The sequence below is a fragment of the Salmo salar genome, chromosome 05 (assembly GCF_965601325.2).
Source record: "Salmo salar chromosome 05, fSalSal1, whole genome shotgun sequence".
In the NCBI taxonomy this organism is placed as follows: Eukaryota; Metazoa; Chordata; class Actinopteri; order Salmoniformes; family Salmonidae; genus Salmo; species Salmo salar.
This window is the reverse complement of record NC_138295.1, coordinates 73,799,108-73,811,198: the sequence shown is the minus strand read 5'-3', so window position 1 is coordinate 73,811,198 and position 12,091 is coordinate 73,799,108. Positions and strand designations below refer to the sequence as shown.

At 44.7% G+C, this 12,091-nt stretch overlaps 1 non-coding gene across 1 annotated transcript; it reads right to left on the bottom strand.

Moving 5' to 3' along the window:
* Positions 1–4,933: 4,933 nt before the first annotated feature.
* LOC123743258 (U7 small nuclear RNA) lies at positions 4,934–4,986 on the bottom strand. The gene has a single exon (XR_006770066.1). It is a non-coding gene; the product is annotated as a U7 small nuclear RNA (small nuclear RNA).
* Between the last annotated feature and the right edge of the window lie 7,105 nt (positions 4,987–12,091).

Genomic DNA, 12,091 nt, shown 5'->3' with positions numbered 1-12,091 from the left:
GGTGGCGAAGTAATTACAATATAGCAATTAAACACTGGAATGGTAGAATGTGCAGAAGATGAATGTGCAAGTAGAGATACTGGGGTGCAAAGGAGCAAGATAAATAAATAAATACAGTATGGGGATGAGGTAGATTGGATGGGCTATTTACAGATGAGCTATGTACAGGTGCAGTGATCTGTGAGCTGCTCTGACAGCTGGTGCTTAAAGCTAGTGAGGGAGGTAAGAGTCTCCAGCTTTAGTGATGTTTGCAGTTCGTTCCAGTCATTGGCAGCAGAGAACTGGAAGGAGAGGCGGCCGAAGGAAGAATTGGCTTTGGGGGTGACCAGTGAGATATACCTGCTGGAGCGCGTGCAACGGGTGGGTGCTGCTATGGTGACCAGTGAGCTGAGATAAGGCGGGGCTTTACCTAGCAGAGACTTGTAGATGACCTGGAGCCAGTGGGTTTGGCGACGAGTATGAAGCGAGGGCCAGCCAACGAGAGCATACAGGTCGCAGTGGTGGGTAGTATATGGGGCTTTGGTGACAAAATTGATGGCACTGTGGTAGACTGCATCATATTTGTTGAGTAGAGTGTTGGAGGCTATTTTGTAAATGACATCGCCGAAGTCGAGGATCGGTAGGATGATCAGTTTTACGAGGGTATGTTTGGCAGCATGAGTGAAGGATGCTTTGTTGCGAAATAGGAAGCCGATTCTAGATTTAATTTTGGATTGGAGATGTTTAATGTGAGTCTGGAAAAAGAGTTTACAGTCTAACCAGACACTTAGGTATTTGTAGTTGTCCACATATTCTAAGTCAGAACCGTCCAGTGTAGTGATGCTGGACGGGCGGGCAGGTGCAGGCAGCAATCGGGTGAAGAGCATGCATTTAGTTTTACTTGCATTTAAGAGCAGTTGGAGGCCACGGAAGGAGAGCTGTATGGCATTGAAGCTCATCTGGAGCTTAGTTAACACAGTGTCCAAAGAGGGCCAGAGGTGAATGGTGTCGTCTGCGTAGAGGTGGATCAAAGAATCACCAGCTGCAAGAGCGACATCATTGATGTATTAAGAGAAGAGAGTCGGCCTGAGAATTGAACCCTGTGGCACCCCCATAGAGACTGCCAGAGGTCCGGACAACAGGCCCTCCGATTTGACATACTGAACTCTATCGGAGAAGTAGTTGGTGAACCAGGCGAGGCAATCATTTGAGAAACCAAGGCTGTTGAGTCTGCCAATAAGAATGTTGTGATTGACAGAGTCGAAAGCCTTAGCCAGGTCGATGAATACGGCTGCACAGTAATGTCTCGTATCGATGGCGGTTATGATATCGTTTAGGACCTTGAGCGTGGCTGAGGTGCACCCATGACCAGCTCTGAAACCAGATTGCATAAGGTACGGTACTGAAGGTACAGTGGGATTCGAAATGGTCGGTAATCTGTTTGTTAATTTGGCTTTCGAAGACCTTAGAAAGGCAGGGTAGAATAGATATAGGTCTGTAGCAGTTTGGGTCTAGAGTGTCTCCCCCTTTGAAGAGGGGGATGACCATGGCATCTTTCCAATTTATGGGAATCTCAGACGATACAAAAGAGAGGTTGAACAGGCTAGTAATAGGGGTTGCAACAATTTCGGCAGATAATTTTAGAAAGAGAGGGTCCAGATTGTCTAGCCCGGCTGATTTGCAGGGGTCCAGATTTTGCAGCTCTTTCAGAACATCAGCTATCTGGATTTGGGTGAAGGAGAAGTGGGGGAGGTTTGGGCGAGTTGCTGTGGGGAGCGCAGGGCTGTTGACCGGGGTAGGGGTAGCCAGGTCGAAAGCATGGCCCGCCGTAGAAAAATGCTTATTGAAATTCTCAATTATAGTGGATTTATCGTTGGTAACAGTGTTTCCTAGCCTCAGTGCAGTGGGCAGCTGGGAGGAGGTGCTCTTATTCTCCATGGACTTTACTGTGTCCCAGAACTTTTTTGAGATTGTGCTACAGGATGCAAATTTCTGCTTGAAAAAGCTAGCCTTAGCTTTCCTAACTGCCTGTGTATATTTGTTCATAACTTCCCTGAAAAGTTGGGGTCTGTTCGATGCTAATGCAGAACGCCACAGGATGTTTTTGTGCTGGTCAAGGGCAGTCAGGTCTGGAGAGAACCAAGGGCTATATCTGTTCCTCGTTAAAAAAAAATTGGAATGGGGCATGCTTATTTAAGATGATGAGGAAGGCACTTTTAAAGAATAAGCAGGCATCCTCTACTGACGGGATGAGGTCAATATCCTTCCAGGATACTCGGGCCAGGTTGTTTAGAAAGGACTGCTCGCTGAAGTGTTTTAGGGAGTGTTTGACAGTGATGAGGGGTGGTCGTTTGACCACAGACCCATTACAGATGCAGGCAATGAGGAAGTGATTGCTGAGATCTTGGTTGAAAACAGCAGAGGTGTATTTGGAGGGCATGATATCTATGAGGGTGCCCGTGTTTACGGATTTGGGGTTGTACCTGGTGGGTTTATTGATCATTTGTGTGAGATTGAGGGCATCAAGCTTAGATTGTAGGATGGCCGGGGTGTTAAGCATGTCACAGTTTAGGTCACCTAGCAGCACGAGCTCTGAAGATAGATGGGGGCAATCAATTCACATATGGTATCGAGGGCACAGCTGGGGGCAGAGGGTGGTCTATAGCAAGTGGCAACAGTGAGAGACTTGTTTCTGGAAAGATGGATTATTAAAAGTAGAAGTTCGAATTGTTTGGGTATAGACCTGGATAGTAAGACAGAACTCTGCAGGCTATCTCTGCAGTAGATTGCAACACCGCCCCCTTTGGCAGTTCTATTTTGTCGGAAAATGTTATAGTTAGGGATGGAAATTTCAGGGTTTTTGGGGGACTTCCTAAGCCAGGATTCAGACATGGCTAGGACATCCGGGTTGGTAGAGTGCGCTAAAGCAGTGAATAAAACAAACTTAGGGAGGAGGCTTCTAATGTTAACATGCATGAAACCAAGGCTTTTACGGTTACAGAAGTCAACAAATGAGAGCACCTGGGGAGTAGGAGTGGAGCTAGGCACTGCAGGGCCTGGATTAACATCTACATCACCAGAGGAACAGAGGAGGAGTAGGATTAGGGTATGGCTAAAGGCTATCGGGACTGGTCGTTTAGTGCGTTCAGAGCAGAGAGTAAAAGGAGCAGGTTTCTGGGCGTAAGAGAATAGATTTAAGGCATAATGTACAGACAGACGTATGGTAGGATGTGAGTACATTGGAGGTAAACCTAGGCATTGAGTAATGATGAGAGAGATATTGTCTCTAGAGACGTTTAAACCAGGTGATGTCACCGCATATGTGGGAGGTGGAACTAAATGGTAGGTTAAGGCATATTGAGCAGGGCTAGAGGCTCTACAGTGAAATAAGACAATAATCACTAACGAGGACAGTAATGGGCAAGGCATATTGATATTAGAGAGAGGCATGCGTAGCCGGGTGATCAGGGGTCCAGTGAGTGGTTGGGCTGGCTGGAGACACGGCGATTCAGACAGCTAGCAGACCGGTGCTAGCAAGCTAGCAGAAGGGCCTTAGAGGGACGTCTCGACGGAGGAAAGTCTGTTTTGGCCTTCACATGCAGTGACTTCGGTAGACCAGTCATGATGGATTAGTAGGGTTCCGAGTAACAGAGGGGTCCAAGTCCAATTGGCAAAATAGGTATAATGGCCCAAGAAATTGGCCGATGGATCTATACAGCTAACAGTCCAATATGCTCTAGATAGCTAGCAGCTAGCGGACCGTGGCTAGCGGGCATTCAGGGGTGGTCGCGATATAGAGGCCAGTTGAGTACCCCCTCGAGCAGATTATGTCGTAGTCCAGTCGTGAAGGATTGGCGGGGTTCCGTGCCCCGTACCAGCACTAGAAGGGGTCTGGGTATTGTAGCCCAGGAGTGGCTGATGGGCCTCTTTAGCTAAACGGGAGAAAGGGCCTAGCATGGGCTAGTTTCAGGCTAATTGGTGCTTGCTCCGAGACCGACGTTAGCCAGTACTCGGATAGCAGCTAGCTAGCTGCGAAGATCCAGGTGAAAATGTCCAGAGCTTGCGGTAGGAATCCGGGGATATGGAGAGAAAATAGGTCCGGTATGCTCTGGTTTGAGTCGCGTTGTACAGACTGGCGAGAGCTTTCCGAGCTAAAGGTTAGCTGCTGACTACTAGCTAGTAGCTAGTGAGCTGGCTAGCTTCTGTTGGGGGATTTCGGATGAGGTGAATAATACTTTAGAAAAAAACTGATCCGGACCACATTGGGTGAGGCGGGTTCCAGGAGAGTGTTTTAAAGTTGAGTTTTAGAAAAAATATAAAAAAGATATGCAAAGAAAAAGATATAAAAAGATATATACACGGGACACGACAACACGAGGACAAAAGACGTGTGACTGCTACGCCATCTTGGAATCTGCTAACCATGTGTATGTGACCAATAAAATTTGATTTGATTTATTTAGCTTATAATTCAATTTTAGCAAAACATTTCAGTCGCATCTCACACCTACACTTAGGCCTATCTGACCAATCAAACATGTCAACAACTTTCTAACCCGTTCCATAGCAAGCTGCACTATCAGTGCTAATCGGTGGAGTAAATTAATGAGCTAAAACACTGTTGATTTCCCAGGTAAAAAAATTAACAAAAATTTACTATATGAACCATTACCTTATTTGTTTGAATGGGATCAGAACCTTATTTTCTGTCCAGAACACCAGAACAAAAAAAAAAAGGGTTTCTGTTGGAACTGAACAGTTGGAATGTAATTTATGTTCCAAACCCTGGTATTTACAGTTTAGTATAGTATAAATACTGTAGTAAAACTGTAGCATATACTATAGTAATTACTGTAGTGTTTTTGCAGACTGTAGTATTTACTGTAGTGTTTTTGGGAACATTACTGTTGTATTTACTAAAGTGTTTTAGCTTTATTATCTCTGACATAGAGGTGGAGGCTTTCTCCTTGAGGAAACCTACTGGAGAAATACTAAAAGAGGACATTTACCAAAACCTGTAGGTAGGTAGTTTGGACTGGGTTCTGAATGGATAGTTCAGAGCTTCTGCTATTTTCTATAACCTGTAGGGAACACAATATATGGTCAATACTTGGCATGTAGGTTTCTCACTTATGGACGGAGGGGAATGGGCAGGGTATATGCAAATTAAATAGTGTAGTATTTACTATAGTTAAAAAACTGTAGTGTTTTTGAGGACTGTTATGTAGTATTTATTACAGTGTTTTTTTGTGGATAATACGGTAATATTTACTATAGTATTAATAGTACAACATTCTATAGAAAGTACTAGACATGATCGAGGGATACTACAGTGTGTAGTACGGTAGTATTTGTTCATGTGGGCAGTGTGAGTCAGTAGGCCCAGTTCCTGTGCTGTCTCACTCCACTGTACCCTCTGTCTGCACTGACATCAGAGTACCCCCTAGCAGGGAAGGGACTCAAAACTGACATTGGATCACTTCCTATGAACAACTTCATCCAACTCCACATGACGTGATTAGGCTAATCGCTGGGAGTCGCTGGGTCCTGAGCTGCACTCGGAGCAGCTAGGAGGCTTTAATCTCCTCTCTGTGCATGCTGGGGCTGATCTGGGAGCAGAAAGTAATGGTTTTAGGCAGAAGCTAAATAGCCCGGGGAGGGATCAAATTACTTTACCACCAGGGTAGTTCCCCCGTTTCCCTTGGATTACATCACCTCCCAGGAGCCTTCATCCATGAGCAAGCACATACCGCACGGCGAGGTGAGGCCTGAAACTACGCTGTAGGGTGGGTGGGGGGACTGTGATCTATGATCTCTATATATGGTATGTACTGTACAGTAGTCTATATATGGTATGTACCGTACAGTCTATATATGATATGTACCGTACAGTAGTCTATATATGATATGTACCGTACAGTAGTCTATATATGATATGTACTGTACAGTAGTCTATATATGATATGTACCGTACAGTAGTCTATATATGGTATGTACTGTACAGTAGTCTATATATGGTATGTACTGTACAGTAGTCTATATATGATATGTACCGTACAGTAGTCTATATATGGTATGTACTGTACAGTAGTCTATATATGATATGTACTGTACAGTAGTCTATATATGGTATGTACTGTACAGTAGTCTATATATGGTATGTACCGTACAGTAGTCTATATACAGTGCCTTGCGAAAGTATTCGGCCCCCTTGAACTTTTCGACCTTTTGCCACATTTCAGGCTTCAAACATAAAGATATAAAACTGTAATTTTTTGTGAAGAATCAACAACAAGTGGGACACAATTATGAAGTGGAACAAAATTTATTGGATATTTCAAACTTTTTTAACAAATAAAAAACTGAAAAATTGGGCGTGCAAAATTATTCAGCCCCTTTACTTTCAGTGCAGCAAACTCTCCAGAAGTTCAGTGAGGATCTCTGAATGATCCAATGTTGACCTAAATGACTAATGATGATAAATAGAATCCACCTGTGTGTAATCAAGTCTCCGTATAAATGCACCTGCTCTGTGATAGTCTCAGAGGTCCGTTTAAAGCGCAGAGAGCATCATGAAGAACAAGGAACACACCAGGCAGGTCCGAGATACTGTTGTGGAGAAGTTTAAAGCCGGATTTGGATACAAAAAGATTTCCCAAGCTTTAAACATCCCAAGGAGCACTGTGCAAGCGATAATATTGAAATGGAAGGAGTATCAGACCACTGCAAATCTACGAAGACCCGGCCGTCCCTCTAAACTTTCAGCTCATACAAGGAGAAGACTGATCAGAGATGCAGCCAAGAGGCCCATGATCACTCTGGATGAACTGCAGAGATCTACAGCTGAGGTGGGAGACTCTGTCCATAGGACAACAATCAGTCGTATACTGCACAAATCTGGCCTTTATGGAAGAGTGGCAAGAAGAAAGCCATTTCTTAAAGATATCCATAAAAAGTGTCGTTTAAAGTTGCCACTAGCCACCTGGGAGACACACCAAACATGTGGAAGAAGGTGCTCTGGTCAGATGAAACCAAAATCGATTTTTTTGGCAACAATGCAAAACGTTATGTTTGGCGTAAAAGCAACACAGCTCATCACCCTGAACACACCATCCCCACTGTCAAACATGGTGGTGGCAGCATCATGGTTTGGGCCTGCTTTTCTTCAGCAGGGGCAGGGAAGATGGTTAAAATTGATGGGAAGATGGATGGAGCCAAATACAGGACCATTCTGGAAGAAAACCTGATGGAGTCTGCAAAAGACCTGAGACTGGGACGGAGATTTGTCTTCCAACAAGACAATGATCCAAAACATAAAGCAAAATCTACAATGGAATGGTTCACAAATAAACATATCCAGGTGTTAGAATGGCCAAGTCAAAGTCCAGACCTGAATCCAATCTAGAATCTGTGGAAAGAACTGAAAACTGCTGTTCACAAACGCTCTCCATCCAACCTCACTGAGCTCGAGCTGTTTTGCAAGGAGGAATGGGCAAAAATTTCAGTCTCTCGATGTGCAAAACTGATAGACATACCCCAAGCGACTTACAGCTGTAATCGCAGCAAAAGGTGGCGCTACAAAGTATTAACTTAAGGGGGCTGAATAATTTTGCACGGCCAATTTTTCAGTTTTTTATTTGTTAAAAAAGTTTGAAATATCCAATAAATTTCGTTCCACTTCATAATTGTGTCCCACTTGTTGTTGATTCTTCACAAAAAATTACAGTTTTATATCTTTATGTTTGAAGCCTGAAATGTGGCAAAAGGTCGAAAAGTTCAAGGGGGCCGAATACTTTCGCAAGGCACTGTATGATATGTACCGTACAGTAGTCTATATATGGTATGTACTGTACAGTAGTCTATATATGATATGTACTGTACAGTAGTCTATATATGGTATGTACTGTACAGTAGTCTATATATGGTATGTACTGTACAGTAGTCTATATATGATATGTACCGTACAGTAGTCTATATATGATATGTACCGTACAGTAGTCTATATATGGTATGTACTGTACAGTAGTCTATATATCATATGTACTGTACAGTAGTCTATATATGATATATACCGTACAGTAGTCTATATATGGTATGTACTGTACAGTAGTCTATATATGGTATGTACTAAGCAATAGTCTATATATGGTATGTACTGTACAGTAGTCTATATATGATGGTAGGGATGAGAAATGGTGTTGGGAGGAGTTTCATACACTATTTACCCTAGAAGCAATAGAAGGTGATCTGCTGCCTTATTGTATGTAACTGACGTTGGGTGTGTCGCTGTGTGTGTGTGTGTGTTTGCAATATGCGTATGTGTGTTAGTAAAACTCACATTTAGCCTTAGCCCAGATTTCACTGAGTTCATCATGTCATGTGGCAGTAAAGCAGCCTGCCCTACTGCCATATACAATCCCCTGTGTTGTATCTGGTGCAACAATGAATGATTCCTCTAATACTGTATCAGTAAGCAGAAGCCATGTATTATGAGAGAGTTTATTGGATTAGAACAGGACGGAGGGTGTGGAATCAGAATCCCTCTATGAGGTACTTGGAGAGTGGAATCTGTGTATGAGGTTAGAGATGGACTAGGAGGTTTAGTTTGTGTATAAATCTCTGTGTGTGGAATTATATGTGTGAGTGTGTTTGGAATCTCTCTGAGGTTATGGTTGGGGCAGAAGAGAAGCCCAGGTCTCCCCAGGGGACAAATGTGTTTTCTCCTGTACGCAGCAGGTTACGTCAGCTCCTCCACACACACACACACACACACACACTCACACACACACACACACACACACACACACACACACACACACACACACACACACACACACACACACACACACACACACAGCTTATAAAGAACCCCTGTGAGGTCAGCTCCTACAGGCTGAGGCTGCCCACTGTTAGCCTGGCTAGCCAGCTAAGCTCCACAGTCTCCCAGGCGGCTCCAGCCACCAACCACCCTGCTGCCCTGTTCTCTCTCTATCTCTCCTGCTCTCTCTTTCTCTCTCTATCTCTCCTGCTCTCTCTCTCTTTCTCCTGATCTATTTCTCCTGATCTCTCTCTATCTCTCCTGCTCTCTCTCTTTCTCCTGCTCTCGCTTTCTCTTTCTCCTGCTCTCTCTCTCTTTCTCCTGCTCTCTCTCTTTCTCTCTCCCACTCTCTCTTTCTCCTGCTCTCTCTCTCTCTCCTGCTCTCTCCCGCTCTCTCTCTCTCTCTCTCTCCCGCTCTCTCTCTCTCTCTCTCTCGTGCTCTCTCTCTCTCTGTCAGCCCTGCCGTTGGCTCTCTGGAAGGTTGTGTGTGTATTTGGGAGGGGGTCAGTGCTGCAGACTGGGGCCTGGTGGCCTGGTGGTCTTTTCCTAAAATGTCGGCACCCCTCCTCTCGTCTTCCCCCTCTACCCTTTCCTCTCTTTTTCTCCCTTTCTCAGGGGCTTGGGGGGCTGTGGGCAGGGGCCTTATTCCGTCAGCCCCGGGGCTTCTGTCGGAGGCTTGTTCCATTTTGCGTCATGGTGTTGACTGAGCGGACCCCACACTTAACTCCCATAGAGCAGTAGGCTGGGCGGGCAGGCGGGCGGCGCGGGGTAACGCTGCCCCATGTTCACAGACTGGTGATCTGATGGCCGTGTTTATTTTATGTAGCACTCGTTTGAAGGAGCAGAAAAAGTCTTTGGGCTTTTTGTTTCAGCACTTTCACTGCCAGGTCAGAGGTGCTCACCGTGGTAACGCTCAGGAAGAATAATATTTGCCCTCATATTCGCTCCAAACAGGCTTTTTTCCATATTAGTGTGTGTGTGTGTGTGTGTGTGTGTGTGTGTGTGTGTGTGTGTGTGTGTGTGTGTGTGTGTGTGTGTGTGTGTGTGTGTGTGTGTGTGTGTGTGTGTGTGTGTGTGTGTGTGTGTGTGTGTGTGTGTGTGTGTGTGTGTGTGTGTGTGTGTGTGTGTGTGTGTGTGTGTGTGTGTGTGTGTGTCGCGCGCGCGTGTGTGAGTGTGTGGTGTCAGGGATATTCGTTGAGTTTCTCTTCCACTGATTCGGCACATTGGAGGTGAGGGGTAGAGAGCGGGTGAGTCGACCGCACCGCGATAGCATCTCATTCCAAGAGGAGAGGGTGTTGTTCAGGTCAACCCCGGGGGCTATCCCTGCACCCCTGACTGAACCCCTGGCTGGAGAGGCCCAGAGAAGGCCTTCACGGCCACATAAAGCCCCACACACACACTCTCAGGTAGCCTAGAGGTTAAGATCGTTCGACCAGTAACCGATAGGTCGCTTGTTCAAATCCCCGAGCTAGCAAGGAGACAAAATCTGCCGTTCTGCCCTTGAGCAAGGCAGTTAACCCCCAACAACAACTTCTCCCCAGGCGCTGATGACATGGACGTCGATCAGAGAGGTTGGACCAAATGTGGAAGACACATTTTGGTTGAATGCATTCAGTTGTGCAACTGACTAGGTATCCCCTTCCCCCATGCCCCTGGCTCCCCCTCAGTTGTCTTGATTGTCAAAGCTTCCCGGGGGTTAATTCACTTGAATGGAGTTTGAAAAGTAAAGTTCAGGACTGGCACAGCAGCAACACCGCCCACTCCTCCAGCACTTTAACAAGCCTGGCCTATTAAAACTCACACACCCACCTATCTAAACCGCGTCAGCTGGTTTACATAACGCCTGTCAAACGAAGCGCCAGAAATCCCTGAGCAGAGTCGTTAAGTTTGTATGTGGCGCAAACAATAAGTAGAGAGAAAAAGAAGTAGTCGAACTACATAGCTCCTGTACCAAGCTACTGAGAAAGAAGAGGTAGAACTATAACTCCTGTACCAAGCTACTGAGAATGAAGAGGTAGAACTATAGCTCATGTACCAAGCTACTAAGAAAGAAGAGGTAGAACTATACCTCCTGTACCAAGCTACTGAGAAAGAAGAGGTAGAACTATAGCTCATGTACCAAGCTACTAAGAAAGAAGAGGTAGAACTATACCTCCTGTACCAAGCTACTGAGAAAGAAGAGGTAGAACTATAGCTCATGTACCAAGCTACTACGAAAGACGAGGTAGAACTATAACTCCTGTACCAAGCTACTGAGAAAGAAGAGGTAAAACTATAACTCATGTACCAAGCTACTGAGATAGAAGAGGTAGAACTATAGCTCTTTGTACCAAGCTACTGAGAAAGAAGAGCTAGAACTATAACTCATGTACCAAGCTACTGAGAAAGAAGAGGTAGAAGTATAGCTCCTGTACCAAGCTACTGAGAAAGAAGAGGTAGAACTATAGCTCATGTACCAAGCTACTGAGAAAAAAGAGGTAGAACTATAACTCCTGTACCAAGCTACTGAGAAAGAAGAGGTAGAACTATAGCTCATGTACCAAGCTACTAAGAAAGAAGATGTAGAACTATACCTCCTGTACCAAGCTACTGAGAAAGAAGAGGTAGAACTATAGCTCATGTACCAAGCTACTAAGAAAGACGAGGTAGAACTATAACTCCTGTACCAAGCTACTGAGAAAGAAGAGGTAGAACTATAGCTCATGTACCAAGCTACTAAGAAAGACAAGGTAGAACTATAACTCCTGTACCAAGCTACTGAGAAAGAAGAGGTAAAACTATAACTCATGTACCAAGCTACTGAGATAGAAGAGGTAGAACTATAGCTCTTTGTACCAAGCTACTAAGAAAGAAGAGGTAGAACTATAGCTCTTGTACCAAGCTACTGAGATAGAAGAGATAGAACTATAGCTCTTGTACCAAGCTACTGAGAAAGAAGAGGTAGAACTACAGCTCTTGTACCAAGCTACTGAGAAAAAAGAGGTAGAACTATAACTCCTGTACCAAGCTACTGAGAAAGAAGAGGTAGAACTATAACTCCTGTACCAAGCTACTGAGAAAGAAGAGGTAGAACTATAGCTCCTGTACCAAGTTACTGAGAAAGAAGAGGTAGAACTATAACTCCTGTACCCAGCTACTGAGAAAGAAGAGGTAGAACTATAAATCCTGTACCAAGCTACTGAGAAAGACGAGGTAGAACTATAACTCCTGTACCAAGCTACAGAGATAGAAGAGGTAGAACTATAAATCCTGTACCAAGCTACTGAGAAAGAAGAGGTAGAACTATAACTCCTG